Source organism: Artemia franciscana, chromosome 17 (assembly GCF_032884065.1).
Source record: "Artemia franciscana chromosome 17, ASM3288406v1, whole genome shotgun sequence".
In the NCBI taxonomy this organism is placed as follows: Eukaryota; Metazoa; Arthropoda; class Branchiopoda; order Anostraca; family Artemiidae; genus Artemia; species Artemia franciscana.
The window spans coordinates 31,665,407-31,685,875 of record NC_088879.1 but is presented as its reverse complement, the minus strand read 5'-3'; positions in this window follow the sequence as shown (position 1 = coordinate 31,685,875).

Here is a 20,469-nt window from a genome sequence, read left to right as displayed (position 1 = left end):
GAAAAACAAGTTTTTTTAACAGAAAGTAAGGAGCGACATTAAAACTTAAAACGAACAGAAATTACTTCGTATATGAAAGGGGCTACTTCCTCATCAACGCCCCGCTCTTTACTCTAAAGTTTTTTACTATTTAAAAAAAGTAGAGTTAAGAGAAAGAGTCAAACTTTAGCGTATAGAGCGGGACGTTGATGAGGAAGCAGCCCCTTTCATATACGAAGTAATTTACGAACATAATGTAGCTCCTTATTTTCTGTTAAAAAACCTTGTTTTTTTTTAATTAAATTTTGTTAAAAGTCGCTCTCAGGAAAAGTGCTAACGCGTTGATTAGGTTAAATTTGAATTTTTGTTGTTAAGCAACAAAAGGTCCCCACGAAGACCATTCGAAGGAACATAAAAAATTATGCTGAATGGCAAAATGTACCTTAAATGTTTCTTCTTAAGGAATAGTATGATTTTCTCTTTCAGATCACGTAGCGCTTTACTGAAAGCATTTCAGAGTTCAATATATGTAGCCAACTGGTACTTGAAACTTTAGCCAAGTGTAGCAAGCACAAAAAAGGAAGGTATATAAGAAATATAGTAAATTACGAGTTGAATTTTAATAAAACTTGAAACCTCAGAATCTTGAAAAGTTTTTGAGATCACATTTTTGGGGTTAGTATGAAGTAAGCCGAAAACAATCATAAGAATTTGTTATGGCAAGATATTCATTTTTTTGCCATTTATATGACTTTTTGGTTACAAAAGCAACATTTTTCAAATGAATCCTTATTAATGCGAATTAGCAAAAATGTAGCTGGTGGGATATGTATTTCTTGAAATTTAGGAGGAACTTTGTTGGGTTTTTTTTCAAAATAATTTTTTCAAATTTCAAACTACACTGTAAACAATTACTTTGTAAACAGTAAACATTGTAAACGATACTTTTTCGAATTTTCAAATAAAGTATAAACACCAGCAAAAAAGCCCCTAAGAAAATTTATGCATAACAAATTGAAAAAAAATTATTTTGGCATTTCAGGCAGACCTAAAGGAATCAACTTCTTCGGGCATACTTTTCAGTTCTTAATTTTTAAAACTTAGTAAACTTTATACCTTAGCAAATAAACAGGAGTGTTTAAAACGGAAGCTCTTATCAGGTTTAGATAGAAAAAATAATAATTTATAAGGACAAAGAGTAAAATTAAATTTTAAATATCATTTTTTTTTCAAACAAAATTAAGAAGCAGCATTACAACTTAAAACATGCTCTTATATAATATGGGATTTGCTACCGCTCCCCGGGTATCCACCATATGGATAATATGGGGGTAAAGTTCATTTGTGACGCAAACAAATGTTATATTGAGATTCAAAATGCAATTCTGGGTGTATATGTGCACAGTAAGGGGGTGGGGTTATATACTCTATAAACATATAGGTTCTAAGAAATTTATGAATTTCTTAGAAAAACTGAAAAAACAAGGAAAGAGGTGGAGATAAAGGGTTTCCCCCTGAAAATGTGTTAACTATAATTATTCTGCTTATTACTGATTAAGAATTGTTTTCTTAGCTTATTTTCTATATGTTACAACCACAGAAGAGAGAATAATGAGGACTTCTTCCAACACAATGAACCAACAAAACCTATTTGAATATTTCGGCCTTAATTCTGAGGGCCGTCTTCAGCAAATAAAATAATAAACAATAAAACACTTACATTAAAAGCTCTCGTTTAAGAATTCACTTAGATAACTTCGAAGACCACACTGCCTTTCCATGACGAAAGTAAAACAGTTCAAAATAGGGAGGAAACCTTTTTTACTGCTGATGATAAACACTGTGTATGTGTTCGAAATATCCAGTTAATAATTTTATATCTATTCACTGTCAATAAAAAGGTTTTCATCCCTTTTGAACTGTTTTACTTTCGTAAAAATCTAACTTTTTTTAAATAGCCTTGGCATCTTTACTTCTTAAAGAAATGTTCAGGCAAGAGTATGCGATAAAAGCTAACATTTTATTGCATTATGACATTTTATTTTTATTTATAAAGCTAACAAGAGTTTATGCGATAAAAGCTAAAAGGTTCATTCATTGAACAAATACTATTTATTAAAAATTGGAATACTGAACTAGTACTGAACTAGTTTTCAAGGTTACAACATATAAACTAACCGGATTATCTTTTTACATTGTTCATGATCTGAGCTAGATACTGCTTTGAATTAAATGTGCTGTTACGAAGTAACTTGCAATTACTGAAATAAGTTTTGCAAATTGGGACTGAAATTTTTGGAGGATTATTTATGTGGAATTGGCAAATTGTAGGCCCTCTTTGGGAAAGTGCACTGCTCAGTGATACGCAGAAAAGTCTTTTAGGCGGACTTTACACAGGTTGGATTGTAATACACTTGGATGCAATAGGGAGGCTCGTCTCTCACTTAAAGGTAAGTCTTTTTGCTTATACACATGTTGAATACACTTGGATGCAATAGAAAGACTCGGCTCTCACTTAAAGGTAAGTCTTTTTGCTTATACAGATTTTGAATACACTTGGATGCAATAGGGAGGCTCGTCTCTCACTTAAAGGTAAGTCTTTGTGCTTATACACATGTTGAATACACTTGGATGCAATAGGGAGGCTCGGCTCTCACTTAAAGGTAAGTCTTTTTGCTATGTTTATCGACTTCTAAAAATGAGATAATGTTAATGATGCAGCGGTTCAAGCAGTTTGATGTTGCGCTAGCTAAATTCAAGAACTACCCCCTATGGCCCGTGAAAATTATGCAAATAGGAAAGGATTCGCACGGAAAACCCACTGATCTGGTTTTTTGTTACGGTAATCACGATGAATTAAGGTTAATAGATGCGAATCTTCAAGAATACAACCTAAAACGAAAAATTCATCCACGCCTGCTGTCAAAAAAGCAATTGTGGAACTTGATAACAACCCTGAAATTTATGAAACTCTTTCTGATACTTTTTTAGCCCTGAAAGCAAATGATAAATTAGGGTCTGAGTCAGTTTCTTCAAGTATCACCCAAATTTATGACAAAGTAGCTGCAACTGAAGCCCAGCTGGAGAAGACAAGAAGTGATCTGCTTGAAAATGTTACAAATGAAGTGACTGAAAAGTTCAATGACCCAAGGTCACTGTTTGATTTTGATTGCCTCGCGGACAGTTTGTTTGATTCCTAGGTCACTGCTAATAACCTAGTAATTCCGCGAGGAAATCGATTCCACGAGGCAATCGGCAATCGAAATCAAACGAAACTTAAATAATAATACATCCCTAAATAGAGACTTGGGTGAATACACACTAAACCCTATGTTCACAAAATTAATTACAGGAAATAATATAATTCAAAATAAAACAAAAATAGGAACGAATAAAAACAAGCGCAATCCCAAAAGAACTACAAGATTAGCCGCAGAGAAGACAAATATCAAACAGTTCGTGGTAACGAACTGTAGTAAGGAGCGACCCGGCTCAATAGTAAACAAAACTCTAAAAAACGGAATTTTGATGCTAAAAGATACATCAAAAGAATCGAATTTCCATGCTGGTTTTAAATATATAAGTTTCATCAAATTTAGTCTTCGTCATCAAAAGCTACGAGCTTGAGAAAATTTGCCTTATTTTGGAAAATAGGAGGAAACACCCTCTAAAAGTCATAGAATCTTAACAAAAATTACACCATCGCATTCAGTGTATCATAGAACCCAGCGTATCAACGTATCTAGCTCCTATCTACAAAAATGTGGAATTTCGTATTTTTTGCCAGAAGACAGATCACGGGTGCGTGTTTATTTGTTTTTTTTTGTTGTTTTTTTTCTAGGTAAATGACCAAAAAAATTGGAGGGCACCTAGGCGCCCTCCCACGCTCATTTTTTCCCAAAGTCAACGGATCAAAATTTTAAGATAGCCATTTTGTTCCGCATAGTTGAAAAGCATAATAACTGTGTCTTTGGGGGTGAATTACTCCCCCACAGTCCCTGAGGTAGGGGCTATAAGTTACAAACGTTGACCATTGTTTACATACAGTAATGGTTATTGGGAAGTGGACAGACGTTTTCAGGGGAATTTTTTTAGTTTGGGGGTTGGGTTAAGGGGAAGGGGATATGTGGGAGGATCTTTGCTTGGAGAAATATGTCATGGGGGAAGAGAAATTCAATGAACAGGGCGCGGGATTTTCTAGCATTACTATAAACAAAACAATGAAAAAATAAACATGAAGAAGTTTTTTTCAATTGAAAGTAATGAGTAGCATTAAAACCTAAAACGAACAGAGATTATTACGCATATGAGGGGTTCTAAAAATACTTTAGCATAAAGACTGAGGTATTTAGGAGGAGATAAATACCTCGCTCTTTATGCTAAAGTATTACTAGTAAATTCAACTATTTATTCTACGGCCTTTCTGATTCAGGGATCATTCTTAAAGAATTGGGACAAAACTTAAGATTTATTGTAACGAGCGAGGTATTAATGAGGGGAAAAACCCCCTCATATTCATAATAAAAATATAAGAATATAAAAGTTTGCTACGTAAGTTAATTCTTAAGTTACATATATTTATACTAATAAAAACGATCGTTAAAAATTAAAAGTTCTAGTTGTCTTTTTAAGCAACCGAAAAATTGGAGGGCAACTAGGCCTCTTTTCCCACCTTTTATTTCTCAAAATCGTCTGAAAAAAACTAAGAGAAAGCCATTTAGCCAAAAAAAGAATTAATATGCAAATTGTAGTAAGGAGCGACCCGGCTCAATAGTAAACGAAACTCTAAAAAACGAAATTTTGATGCTAAAAGATACATCAAAAGAATCAAATTTTCACGCTGATTTTAAATATATAAGTTTCAATTAATTTATTTAGTCTTTGTCATCAAAAGTTACGAGCCTGAGAAAATTTGCCTTATTTTGGAAAATAGGGGGAAACATCCCCTAAAAGTCATAGAATCTTAACGAAAATCACACCATGGCATTGGGCGTATCAGAGAACCCTGTAGCAAAAATTTCAAGCTCCTATCTAAGAAAATGTGGAATTTCGTATTTTTTGCCAGAAGACAAATCACGGGTGCGTGTTTATTTGTTTTTTTTTTGTTGTTTTTTTCCCCAGGGGTCATCCTATCGACCAAGTTGTCCTATAGTGTCACAAGAGGGCTCATTCTTACGGAAATGAAAAGTTCTAGTGCCCTTTTTAAGTGATCAAAAAAATTGGAGGGCACCTAGGCCCCCTCCCACGCTAATTTTTTTCCAAAAGTCAACGGATTGAAATTTTGAGATAGCCATTTTATTCCACATAGTCGAAAACCATAAAAATTATGTCTTTGGGAATGACTTACTCCCCCACAATTCCTGGGGTAGGGGCTGCAAGTTACAAACTTTGACCAGTGTTTGCATATAGTAATGCTTATTGGGAAGTGTACAGACGTTTTCAGGGGGATGTTTTTGGTTTGGGGGCTGGGGTTGATGGGAGGGGGCTATATGGGAGGATCTTTGCTTGGATGAATATGTCATGGGGGAAAAAATTCAATGAAAAGGGCGAAGGATTTTCTAGCATTACTATAAAAAAACAATGAAAAAAATAAACATGAAAACGTTTTTTCAATTGAAAGTAAGGAATAGCATTTAAATTTAAAACGAACAGAGATTATTACGCATATGAGGGGTTCCAAAAATACTTTAGCATAAAGAGCAAGGTATTTAGGAGGAGATAAATACCTCGCTCTTTATGCTAAAGTATTTTTAGTAATTTCAACTGTTTATTCTATGGCCTTTTTGATTCCGGGGTCATTCTTAAAGAATTGGGACAAAACTTACGATTTAGTGTAAAGAGCGAGGTATTAACGAGGGTAAAAAACCCCTCGTACACATAATAAAAATATAAGAATATAAAACTTTGTTACGTAAGTTAATTCTTAAGTTACGCATATTTTTTACTAATAAAAACGTTCGTTAAAAATTAAAAGTTCTAGTAGCCTTTTTAAGTAACCGAAAAATTGGAGGGCAGCTAGGCCTCCTTCCCCACCCCTTATTTCTCAAAATCGTCTGATCAAAACTAAGAGAAAGCCATTTAGCCAAAAAAAAAAAAACAATATACAAATTTCATTTCAATAATTTATGTGCGGAGAGCCAATATCAAACAAGCATTAATTCAAAAACGTTCAGAAATTAAATAAAAAAAAATCTAATTTTTTTAACTGAAAGTAAGGAGCGACATTAAAACTAAAAACGAACAGAAATTACTCCGTATATGAAATGGGTTGTCCCCTCCGCAATCCCTCGCTCTTTACGCTAAAGTTTGACTCTTTGCCACAATTCTACTCTTTAAAACAATTAAAAGCTTTAGCGTAAAGAGCGAGGGATTGCGGAGGGGACAACCCATTTCATATACGGAGTAATTTCTGTTCGTTTTTAGTTTTAATGTCGCTCCTTACTTTCAGTTTAAAAAAATCTAGATTTTTTTATTTAATTTTTAACTGAAAGTAAGGAGCGACATTAAAACTTAAAACTTGTTTCAATTTATTAGAGTTTTGCTTATTATTGAGCCGGGTCGCTCCTTACTACAGTTCGTTACCACGAACTGTTTGATTAAATAATAAAAAAAACAAGTTTTTTTGAATGAAAGTAGGGAGAGACATTAAAACTTAAAACGAACAGAAATTACTTCGTATATGAAAGGGGCTGCTTCCTCATCAACGCCCCGCTCTTTACGCTATAGTCTGACTCTTTCTCTCAATCCTTCTTTTTAAAACAGTAAAAAAATTAGCGTAAAGAGCTGGGCGTTGATGAGGAAGCAGCCCCTTTCATATATGAAGTAATTTCTGTTCGTTTTAAGTTTTAATATCGCTCCTTACTTTCATTCAAAAAAACTTGTTTTTTTATTTAATTTCTGAACATTTTTGAATCAATGCACATTTTGATTTTGGCTCTCCGCAGAGGAATAATTAAAACGAAATTGTTTTTGGCTGAATGGCTTTCTCTTAATTTTGATCGAATGATTTTGAGAAAAAAAAGAGCGGGGGAGGAAGCCTAGTTGCCCTCCGATTTTCGGTTAATTAAAAAGGCAACTAGAACTTTTAATTTTTTACGAATCTTTTTATTAGTAAAAGATATACGTAACTTATAAATTAGCTTACGTAAAGAACTTTTGTATTCTCATGTTTTTATTACATATATGAGGGGGTTCACCCCCTAGTCAGTACCTCGCTCTTTACACTAAAACTTAAATTTTGTCCCAATTCATTAAGAATGACCCCTGAATCACAAAAGCCGCAGAATAAATAGTTGAAATTACTAAAAATACTTTAGCGTAAAGAACAAGGTATTAGGAGGAAGTGAGCCCCTCATATGGGTAATAATTTCTGTTCGTTTTAAGTTTTAATGCTGCTTTTTCTTCCAGCTGAAAAAAATTTTCATATTTATTTTTTCTTTGTGTTTTTTTAAGAAATGCTAGTAAATCCTGCACTCCCTTCATGGAAATTTTCTTCCCCCATGACAAAGTCCTCGATGGAAAGCTCCCCCAGCATATCCCCTCTTCTCAACCCCTGTCTCCAACCAAAAAATCCTCCTGAACATGCCTGTACACTTCCCAATAACCATTACTATATGTAAACACAAGTCAAAGTTTGTAACTTGTAGCCCCTCTCACGAGGACTGTGGGAGAGTAAGTCGTCCCCAAAGACATAATTATAAGGTTTTTCGACTACGTTGAATAAAATGGCTATCTCAGAATTTTGATCGGTTGACTTTGGGAAAATAATTAGCGTGGGAGGGGGCCTAGGTGCCCTCCAATTTATTTGGTCACTTAAAAAGGGCATTAGAACTTTTTATTTCCGCTAGAATGAGCCCTCTTGCAACATTCTAGGATAACTGGGTCGATACAATCACCCCTGGGAAAAAAAAAAATAAAAAATACGCATCCGTGATCTGCTTCTGGCAGAAAATACAAAATTCCATATTTTTGTAGATAGGAGCTTGGAACTTCTTCAATAGGGTTCTCTATAATGCTGAATCTGATGGTGTGATTTTCATTAATATTCTACGACTTTTAGGGGGTGTTTCCCCCTATTTTCTAAAATAACGCAAATTTTCTCAGGCTCGTAACTTTTGATGGGTAAGACTAAACTTGATGAAACTTATATATTTAAAATCAACATTAAAATGCAATTCTTTTGATGTAGCTATTGGCATCAAAATTCCATATTTTTGAGTTTTGGTTACTATTGACCCGGGTCGCTCCTTATTACAGTTCGTTACCACGAACTGTTTGAAAAGATTTTGTCCCGGATACGTGGCGTTTTCTTCCGTTTATTATTTATTGTTACCAAACTATGATATTGTCCCAAACAGGACCAAGTTGCTATAGGCTGAAATTTTCGACGTATATAACTTCGAAGACCACACTGCCTTTTCATGACGAAAGTAAAACAGTTCAAAATAGGGATGATACCTTTTTATTGACAGTGAATAGATATAAAATTATTTAACTGGATATTTCGAACACATATACAGTGTTCATCATCAGCAGTAAAGTTTTACTGCAGAGTTTAACTGCTGATGATGAACACTCTAAATGTGTTCGAAATATCCAGTTAAATAATTTTATATCTATTCACTGTCAATAAAAAGGTATCATCCCCATTTTGAACTGTTTTACTTTGCTGAACTTTTGGAGGCAGCTTTTCGACTGAAAAATATCAAAAACCATAGATTAAGCCTCCCAGATGCAGAGGAAGTAATGCCGCATGGTGCGACATTCGTTCCTGCGAAGTCACATAGTCCATGCAAGGTATTAAACAAGAAAACAATTTTTTAAATGACAGTAAGGAGTAACATCGAAACTTAAAACGGAGAAATTATTAAGTATACAAGGGGGTTTGCCCACTCCTTAATACCTCGCTCTTCGCGCTAAAGTTCTAAAGTACTTTAAAAAAAATCTCATTGTTCTAATTAACCGACCCTTGTTTTTGGGAGGTGTTATTGAAGAACTTGGACAAAAATTCAAACTTTAGCGTAAAAAGCCAGGCATTGTGAAGGGGCGACCACCCTCGTATACATATACGTAATAAAAGTAAAACAGTTCAAAATAGGGATGATACCTTTTTATTGACAGTGAATAGATTTAAAATTATTTAACTGGATATTTCGAACACATATACAGTGTTCATCATCAGCAGTAAATGATGATGAGCACTGTATATGTGTTCGAAATATCCAGTTAAATAACTTTGTATCTATTCACTGTCAACAAAAAGGTATCATACCTATTTTGAACTGTTTTACTTTCGTCATGGAAAGGCAGTGTGGTCTTCGAAGTTATCTATATACGTAATAATTTCTGTTCGTTTTAAGTTTTGATGTTTCTCCTTATTTTGAGTTGAAAGAACCTGTTTTTTGCAATTTGTAGTTGTTTCTAATTAGTCCTGGGAAATTTGGCTCCCACTCCACATAAAGATCCTCCAAACAATTCAATCTCAGTGAAAATTTACCCCGAAGGTATTACCATTAACATCTCCACATATAAAATTGAGTCGACAGAGAGAAAGTAAGACAAAGTGAATTTTGTTTTGGAATTGTGGCAAATTCCTTCAGAGCAAAATTTCTTCTTAAGAATTCATCCCCTTGGGAACTCAAACCTCCATGGAAAATTATCCCCGTGGAAAATCTTCCAGCAGAATTTCACCCCCCCCCCCCCCTCGAACAAATGTATGCATAATTTACAATAACAAATGCCACAAGTAAACAATTGGAAAATATCACAACTTAAAGACATTTCCCCAGGAGCTTTCGGGGTTCATCTCTGAAGGCATAGTTATTGGACCTTTCAACTATGCTGAAAGAACAGCTATCTAAAAATTTTAAGTGAACTATATTTGCGAAAAAAGAGATGCTGGAGGGGATCTAGCTGCCATCCAGTATTTCTGGTCGCTTAAAAGGCTAATTTTATAATGTCCCAAAAGGTGTGAAGAGTCGCGAGCAATGCATATGATATCAGCTATCAGCTATGATAGCTATCAGCTATCAGCTCTATCAGCTCTATCAGCTATGATAGAGATTATCTTTATCATAAACTAATCAGTGATAATATTTGATTTTTATAATAGCCTTACCCGAGATTGTATTAAGGGTATGCTTATAACTGGTGTGCATCTTTACAATTATATTCCAAGAAACGTCATAATTTTGTCGGCCACAGTGTGAGACAACCCGGTCACAGTTTTCTGCTCGGCACGTCTTGCCACGTTCTTGGAGTCAAAAGTTCATTGGCACTTATTTTTGTAAATTTCTTTGTAAATAAATGACGCTCCTGAAAAAAACGGAAACACTGATTAAAAAGCTTTCTCTGTTAAATGAGTATAATCGTTGAAAGGCCTATCAGCTTGAATAACTTTTAGAAGGTAGTTGCTGTAAACTCCTTCAGAAACTATCTTATATTTGCAAATAAGTTACTTCTTTACTAATATTTAATATATTAAATATACAATTTAATTAATCCTAGAAACTGAAAGTTAAAGCTGCAGCTACATCATTTTTTCTCAGTACCTGTTAATCTTTTACATCATTGAAATATGCTTGCGAGTCTTAACAATAACTTTTCATCCGTAAAGAAGACAGGTAAACGTCACAACGCAGTTTATGACTCGGAGAAGGAATTTCCCAGGAGAAAAACTGCTAATAATGCTGTCATAAATGCTGTCAAAATCTGTAAATAAGTTTCAGAAAAAAAAACATTCGTATGGAAGATTTACAATTCTCTTATATCAGTAGCATATTGGAACGTGAAACATCAGAGATAAATGTTTAACACTACTAGTTTTGGAGATGACAGTAGTGAAAACTGAAAATGCGATCCACAAATGACAGGAACTCAGCTGCACTAACCAGGCTTGATTGTTTAAGCTTCCTGACTGCTGAAAAACTACTTTATTTGTATGTTTTTAATGAGGCGCTTTCTTCTTGCCTTGACACTTGTAAACACAAATTAAAACGATAGGTAACAACGATAATAAAATTTTCAATGAATCAATCAAACAATTCGTTTAAAGAAAAAGAGAAAAAACTACAAAGCTTTAGAACCCCACAAAGGCTATTTGGCACGTGAGAGTGGGAGATTAAACATAACATGAAATAATAGCACTAAAATCAAGCAGAAGCACAAGAAGACAAGGAAAAAAAGGAAAGAATAGAACATAAAAAAAATTAAACAGATAGAACAAAAATTCCATACTAAACAAAATAAACTGATTAAATGAATTGAAAAGAAAAGTTAGAGGGGGGAAAGAAAATGGAGGAGTGAACTGATTCTCTAGGCTTATGAAATGGTCAGTTAGCTCTTTTTTCTAAAATTATCCATAAGAATGAAATAGCCAAGTTTTAATAGTTAGGGAATTCCATATGGAGGCACAAAAGAAAAATGGATTAAAATATGATCTTACATTTTTGGTTTTATGAAAGAAATTATCCATGTCATTACTGAGAGAACAAAGACATACAAGATTCCTTTTGCAGTTCAGAATTTAAAGATATAATTGTTTGAAGAAGATAGGGAGAAGTCCATGGAAATACTTAAAAATGAAACAAGAGGAAAGAAAGATGTATGTAGATTGACCATCCAATAAATTAATGCTGTTCTGGCTGTTCACCTCAGATACTAAATTAATGGCTCTATTATAAATTTTTAAAACAGGAAGGGCAAAAGTAGAGAACGTTGACAGCTATACTGTTGGGCAGTAGTACGTATGAGGTTGAATGAGAGAGTGAAAGAGGATCATTATTAGTGAATCAGGGAAACAATGACGAAGCTTCCAAAATACTCCAAGGTTTCTTGAGAGCTCAAGTTTGAAAAAGAGATGTTTAAAAGAAAAATATTGTCCAATAAAATACTCAGGAATCAAACATGTTTATCAGAGGAACGGGTTATATCACTATGAGTTGTAGAAATAGTTTGAACAAAAGGACAAGAAGTACCTGATCTGGAAAAAATAAGAAGTCTATATTTAGATAGATTTGACTTGCATTAAACCAGGCAAAGGTCCTTTCTAGGACAATACAACCAAAAAAATTGTTTGTTATTGGTACAGCCTACAACCCACCGATTACCACCAGCCCACAGATTACCGATCATCTGGAAGATTGCTCGGAATTTGTGAAGCAAAAATTCCCTCAATCAGGTATAATAATCTAAGGAGACTTCAACATTTATCATGGCCAAGAGCTGAAAAGTCATAAGACTGATGCAGAATGCTTAGCTCAGCTAGACCTGAGTGTCGTATATGGCCTAGAACAGCTTGTTGAATTTGACACTTTTATTGATCCTAATGGATTTCCCGGCTTGATCTCTTCTTAACTGGTCATTCCATTCCTCTATTGTTGAAAGCTATCCTTTTGCCAGCGACCGCGTGGCTGTTATAGCTCGTGGAAATCTCAAAATTCCACCTGTAAAGCACTAGAGGATCATCATGCAGTATCACCGTGCAGACTGGGATGGTCTGCGAAACATCTAATCGGCAAAGCCGTGGAGTAAATTTTTAAAAGAAGTCCCAGATCAATCAGCGGCACCTTACAAAAAACGATTACAGAGGCCATTAAGCAATTCGTCCCTAAGCCCTGGTTCAATGCTGGTTGTAGAAAGGCAGCCAGGGCCAGAAAAAAGGCTCACATGAAATGGCGTTTCACTGAATCCGACGAGGACCGGGCTGCTTTTATTAGCGCTCAAAACGAGTCTGTTAAAGTTGCACGTGAAGCTAACACCGATTATAAACACAAGTTTGTCGACAAGTTTAAAAGTGCCCCTGCAAAGTGGTGGTGGAGGGTAGTCAAAGAAGCTTTGCCGCCATCTAAATCAACATCAGTTCCCTCGCTTCATGTTGAAGCGAAAATGGTCCAGTCAGGTCAGGAAAATACAGATGTTCTTAAACAAGTATTTCCAAAGGTCTCCCAACTTAATGAAGACGGAGTCCCCCCCCCCTTCCGCCACAAATGGATGCAAAAACCCCCAGCGTTAACATAACTATTCGTAAGGTGCTCAGAACGCAAAGCCAACTGGATGTCACCAACGTTTCAGGGCCTGACACAATTCCTAATCTCATCCCTAAGAGATGTGCCCTTGAACTTGCTGGTCCTCTCGCCTCTCTGTATAGAAATACTGTGAAGCGGGATCATTCCCGAAAGCCTGGAAAACTGCTTATTTGTTCCCTGTTCCGAAGGTAGACTTCGAACTTACTAATGTAGGATCATATCGTCCAAACTGTCTGCTGTCCTGCGTAAGTAAAGCTTATGAAAGTGTCATTAATAAGGCCCTTTACAAATTCCTATAGTCACACTTGTTGTTGGCAGACACACAATACGGTTTTCTCAGAAAACGGCCTACATTAGACTGTCGTGGTAATGAGTAATGAGGTAATGAGGACTGAGTGGGTAATGCTCCTTTCTCAGAGGCATGATATTCACCTTCTCACCTTTGACATCGCAAAAGCCTTTGATCATGTATGGCACAAAGGACTCCATTTTAAATTGAAAGCCTATGGAATTGACGGTTGACTATTTGAGATGTTTGCTGACTCCCTTCGTCAATGATTATTATAAGTTTTCCTCAATGGTTTCATATAACAAGAACACCCAGGCTTGTCAGGAGTGCCCCGAGGAAGTATTTTTGAGCCAACTCTTTTCTTGGTGTTCATAAACGATGTAGGGGACATTCCTGTGAAGAAACCTTCCCACTTTGCTGATCACACGACAACAAAAACATCAATTGTAAAAGACGAAGATCCCAGCAAACCTCACAAGGAGCTTTAGGCTGACCTGGAGAAAATTGAGGAGTGGGCATATAGATGGCTTGTAAGTTTAAACGCATCAAAAATTAAAGAGCTCCTAACTTCTAAAGCGCGTAACATGAGAGCTCATCCTTTTTTCGTCTTCAAAGAAGAGGCAATAACGCGAGTTGATACACTGCGCCTACTTGGAGTTAATTTCTCTTCTGATCTCTCATGGACTTAACATCTCAGTAAAATGAGATCCTCTTGCTCCAAGAACTTAGGAGTTATCCTAAGATACAAAAGTCTTCTACCTGATGAGCCTATTCTGCCACTTTTCATTTCGTACAGCAGGCCTGTCATGGAATATGTATGTCTTATCTTTGTTAGAATATGTATGTCTAATCTTTGTTGGTGCACCTAAAAGCCACATCGGTCAGCTCCAGCAAAATCAAAATAGAGCAGTTCGTGCAGTAGCCTCTGGCAACACAAAAGCTAAAACACCACAGTTGATCCAGGAACACCTCGACGTGGCGTCCATGTCAGTTTTCTAAAGGTACATGTCTAACCCTCCATCAGAGAAGCTATCAAATCTCGTTCCTAATAGAACGAAGTCCTTGTGATCAGTTTGCCAAAGTACAGCTCGTCAGTACTACCTTGAGCGGGGTACTCCCCGCCAAGAATATCTGAAAATGAGTTTTACCCGGTGATCGTTTACCACATGGAATAGATTGCCGGCAGAGGTAATCCAGGAAAATCCTTCCCTTGACGCGTGCAAGGGTAGGTATAGCAAATACCTTAGTGTTTGAAAATGAGGCAATTACCAGAACTAGCACCAAATCATCATCTGTGATGGAGCCATGAAGCCTGTAATAAAAATAAAGCTTGGAGGTGGAGGTGTGATGTTTGCAAGTAAGATCATTTTATCTTTTTATCATAAACTTAGTACAAGGTCTTCACAGTGGAATAATTTTTTGTTCGGATCTTCCATACCAAAGCATAAGCTATAAGCAATAAGTGGGTGTGTCTAAAGCAGTAGGTAGTAATGAATTTTAATATTTGTTCGTCGGCTTTTTTTAGTCTTTAGTTAAGCATATGATTGGTCTTATTGTTGAATAAGGTTTCTAAAGATTTAATTTCTCTCTTTTGTTACAACAATAAGCATGTCTGTTTATGATGTTGCACGATAGATAATAAATATTTTCTTTAATCCGGACAATAGTCTTAATTCGTAATAGAGGTGCCGTTTTTGAAGTAAAACTAGATTAAAGCGCTTAGCTGAAACATGCATTGAAAAAGTATAATTGACTAATGTACCGCCATTTATCATCAGCCACCTTAACATCTTATTACAACAGTACAGTTCTAATAAATTGAGAGAGACATTTTGAACAGGTGTTTCCTCTGCCGATTTTGGAAACCCAGAAGCAAATTGCGCGAATTAGATGTGTTCCTAAGCAAATACATTGTTAAGGAAAGAAGCTCCTTAAATAGACCCATTGTGGAAACTATAAGATATCTTGCTAGAGTATATTAGTATAATTATTTAGCTCCCAGTTAAATAAAACTATTCTAAAATTTAATATGGCAAAGAGTGTGGATTAGTCGGGATTATAATTATATATGAACGGAAAAGATTCCGTATATGAGGGACAGCCCCCTCATCAGCCTTCTCTCTTAACGCTAAAACTTGATATTTTGTCAAAACTCTTTAAAACTATTTTTCATTGAAATTCAACCACCCTTGCTTTTGAGTAGTCTTTCTTAGAGAATTGTGACAAAAGGTCAAGCTTTAGCGTAAAGAACAAGAATCAAGAAAGAAGCAGTCCCCCTTCACATAAGGAATAATTTATATTCGATTTAAGTTTTCATGTGTCTCATTACTTTCAATTGAATTTTTTTTTTTTTTTTTAGAAAAGTTTTGTTTATTTAATATAGGCCTACTTGAAGAAAAGATTACCCAATAAATCCCAAAAATAAATTTACTTCATTTTTACTGCATTTTAAATTTACTTCATATTTTACTGCAATAGCTACTGATCATTTTGGATTTTATTATCACCATTTAATCTAAATATTATGTTGTTATTTATTTTGGGAGCGCACATCCTTTGTTCAGCCGATGGACACGGTAAAGGTTTTTGCCAATTTTCATTATATTTTCTTTTTAGATGTTTGCTTCCGTAGAGTTAGTGATTAGTTTGAAGTTAAAAGTCACCAGTCTATCTTAACGCAATTTATTTACTTGTTCTTGGGAAGTACATAGATCCTATTTAATCTATATATTTATAGTCAAGCAGTGTTTCACTGAGTTCTTCATAGCCATGAAAAGCTCTTTTCTAGAGCTAATAGGATTTGCTTCGGTGATATTTAGTTCTTTCAGCTGCAATTCCGTTGAAATTGTAATAAATGCAAATTATTTCCTTTACTCGAATTCAGTTTTGAGACCCAACATAGTCAAGTATTATTTTATGTCAGACTATTTTGGCAACGAAATCTACTTTGCAAATGTATAGGTGTACGAACTGTTAAAATTTTCTATTTAACTTTATTGAACCAAATCCTTCTAGTTCTTTCCGAACATTTCACTTCTCAGTTTAGGTTGAATTAGTTTGGCTAGATGATGGCAAGATCTTATTCCTAAGATTTTTGATAGCTAATAAAGATTTGATTAAAAACAAGGCTCGTACTGAAATTAGAATTTTGCAAGTTACTCATTGATGAAACGCAGAAGAAATAAAATGCTTTACTTACGAAAAATTTGCTAGTGAAAATGTTGTACTTAGGGCAAATTACTTCGTCACAGATACCATATCAGCAACATCCAGATGGGGGTCGGTGAGGATGAGAAGGATATAGTAGTAATTGTTGATAGGGAGCTGATATTCTCGAGCCACACTAGCATAGACTGCTGAAACTGACCAAACCCTTTGGCTTATCTAGCGAGTATTTGAAACAATAAAGCCATGCCTGGAAATGAAGTTTCGCACAGCCCATACCCATGGCCATTTAGAGTTTGGTATGATCCTTCGCATCACTCGAAAAACCAGGCATCTAGGCCCCAAAACTCAGAGTTATCAAAGCCTTGAAGAATGTTCCGTCAAAATTATATATAATGTCAACAATACAGTAGTTCGACACTATTAGACATCAACCGATCGTCTACAATTTAAACAGAGGAAACGACGACCTTTCTAATTACGAATTTGCAAAACAGATTTTGTGAACATTAATTTAGAAGGCTTTCCCCATAAAACAGGTTTTTCAAAGAAAGTAAAGAGCTCCATTAGGCCAAATATGAGCAGAAATAAAATCAAATAATTTTCCAAGCGTAAAACTACCACAAACCACCATCAATGTGCCTGTGTCTGTTTCATATGACTGTGTGGGTACATGAAACTCAAAAGGAACAACAATTGCAATAAATAACCCGTCAAACTCAAAACACGGCAAAATTAACGTGAGTAGGGCTGACAACCCGCAAATTATCTCAAGAGCAGAACACAATTTACCCTATACTGAAAAAACCACTTAAATGTAAAAACACTTAAACTGTATTTTGCTTTCAATAAAGTGCAAATTATGTTCTGGTCTTGAGAATGCATGGGGGGTTGTCAGTCCTACTCGTGTTAATGTTTGCTCGTTTTGAGTCTGATTCGGATATATATTGTAGTTTCTGTTCATTTCGAGTTTCATTTATTTATTGATGGTGATTTGTGGTAGTTTTACGCTAGGAATATTATTTAACTTTATTTCTGAACATATTTGGCTTAATGGAGCTCTTTACTTTCTTTGAAAAACTTGTTTTGTGGAAAAAGCTTTTAAATTAATTTCAATTAGTTTCTTATTGACATAGTCTTTTCCACGGAAAAATATATTTTATATCCTTTGTGTTTATTCCTATAAGAATTCGTAGTTTGGCTTGCTATTTGTAAGCTCGAGAATTTTTCAATAATTTTTAATCCTGACCCACATAGTATTGTTTAATTTTATTTCATACCTCAACAAGCTTTCCTGAAAAATAAAAATTAATATCATTCCCAAGACATTCTATATATGATCTTTGACAACATTGATACACTTAAACTCTGTTGATTTACTTAGATTGTAAGAGCAGAAGTAGTAATAGTAGCAGCTCCTAAAGTTGTAACTTAATGCCCCCAATCGTTCTAGAGGTATTGCTGTGGTGTCTTATTGGCAATCTTACAAACAGTGCCTTTTGATTTAGTTTTAAAGCAACATTTAGTTTTGAAGCATAATCGGTCAATTGTGTAATTGTTTGGGATTGACAGAGCCAATTTCCCTAGAGACATAGTTGTAAGACCGTTCTATTATGCTCAACAAAATGGCTCTCAAAACTTTGACTAGATGGTTTTGGAAAATGAATGAGCTTGGGAAATCGGCTGCTTGCCCTCAAATCTCTTTTTACTCTTAAAAATGGCACTAAAACTTTTAATTTTGAACCAAGCTAGCTTCTTCAAAAAAAAATAATTTTGGCCCATAAAAAGGACGCTAGATCTCGCAAGTTAAGTTCGACAGAGCCCCATTTCTATTTTTGTGACAATTGGTTTACTTTCTTTTAACTTGAATTCTGCAAATATTCACAACGTTAATGCAGCACTTTCTTGTGTCGAAGTATTTTAATTTTCATACCAGTAAATTATGAGGCTGTGACCATGGGGTTTTTTTCGTGTCTTGCACAACTATATTGAAATAAATAAATTCAAAAATTGGTCTCCTGCTCCACCCTGGACAATCAAGGAAATATGCAAAGTGAATGAGCGTACTGTTATTATTGGACGGCTGAGAAATTACACTGACAAGCAATTGAATAATTAATTATTTTTTTTAAGGCCCATAATCTTCAAAGCTACTGTGGGTATGAGCTTTAGACTGTTACACAAATAAGCTCCATCCCTCTTTTACGCTTAATCGTTCCGTTAGATGATACTATATTTTGCACCAAATATATTAACCTAAATAAACAATGAAATTTATACTTTTCTCTATATGCTTATAAAAAAAGGGAATGAATACATTTGTTCATTCGAACCACTAAGCAATTACACAAAAAACAAGCAAATGCTATATGATCTTATCTGTGACTATGTAAACTTTATCTAATGTCTTTTTGAGTTGATCCAAAATTGAAAATGTTCACCTTAGGTTATTTCTCGGGCTTCTGTTTCCTCTGTCCATGTTTGTTCCAAAAAGCTCCATCCTTCTCTAATATGAAAAAAACTTCGTTTTCTTAAAGAGTTAAAGAGGCTGCGTCCCAAAGTCGAACCTTAAAACGTACAGGAATTAGGAGAGGCAGTTGGGGGGCTGTCGCCCCCAAACCTCCCACTTTTAAAGACTCTTTTGTACAGGTTTTGTGTTGTGTGGGGCTGCCGCCCCCCTAACCCCCCGCTCTTGGCTTCGGAAAGGCCCTCTTTTAATTAACAAAACAAAATCCTGTACAAAAGAGTCTTTAAAAGCGTGGGGTTTGGGGGGCGGCAGCCCCCCAACTTTCTCTCCTAGTTCCTGTACGTTTTAAGGTTCGACTTTGGGACGCAGCCTCTTTAACTCTTTAAGAAAACGAAGTTTTTTTCATATTATGAACATTAAGTGGCTATGCGTGGTTTCTGGAAAACAGGGAAGGAGTTATGGGATCAAGGTGAAATTTCGCGGATAAGCTTCTGGGCCCTAGGGAACCTGAACTTGTGAATTTCAGCCCGATCGGACAACGTTAAAAGGGGGGTGGGGTTGGGGTGTCGAAACTTTCGGCCAGATTTTCCCCAAGAAGAAAAAGTCGGAGGGGGATGAAATTTGGCAGGTTTCTTAGTTGGAGCTCGGGCTACGAAATGCATCCCTCCCCATCCCTCTGTGACCACTGGAACCGAAGATCGCTTAATATTGTCGTGGTTCGCCTCTTTAAAAAGGCACGAGTGTGCCTCCTTGATTAGAAAGGCTAAGTCCACTAATGCATCGTGGGGCACATTTACCTAGCATTTGGAGGAAACAAATTGTTGAAGTGTAGGAATTGTTTGTTAATATATGTGAGAATAGCTTTAGGGCAGCTTTCTTACAAATAGAACATACGTTTTACGTTTGTACCGATTACATATTCTATGAGAAAACCCAGCGTCTGTGTTGTGTTATGTAAGCTATTGTTAGAATCATGGAAATGCAGACAGGATAAATCAAGGGCTGTTGCTTTGTTTGAGAGTATAGCAGTAAAGCAAGGCCTTGCTTCATTCTCCTCTCCCTGTCCCCTTTCGTGATAAAAAAGTAAATAATTAAATATTCAGAAAAAAACATGACGTTTTGCTTACTAAAATTTTTTTTGTCAGACTTTAGCCATCCCTGGAATAAATTGTGCAGACTCTCCCCCCCTCCTCGTGCCCTTGATAAATTCCAAATATTATCTTCCTATCTAAAAGTGGAATTTTCTCTTCCTACCCATTTCTTTGTGTGATCTTTCAGCAGTTAAGTCGTATTCTTCTCTTTAATTTGTGACCTGGTACTGAATCCCGTAGGATTTTTCCTCCAAAATCTTCTTTTCTACTGCAAAGTCAAAACAGTCATCCTATTGCCAATTATCGAAAAAATTGGCTTTGTTCTCTTCAGGTAAGGAAAAAAGGATATAACTAGATAGATAATATCTCTGGAAACCTTTGTCTGAAGGTCAATTAGGAATAGAAAAGCCAGAGCTGTTAGAAATTTAGTAATTTTTTTTTTAGGACTGGATC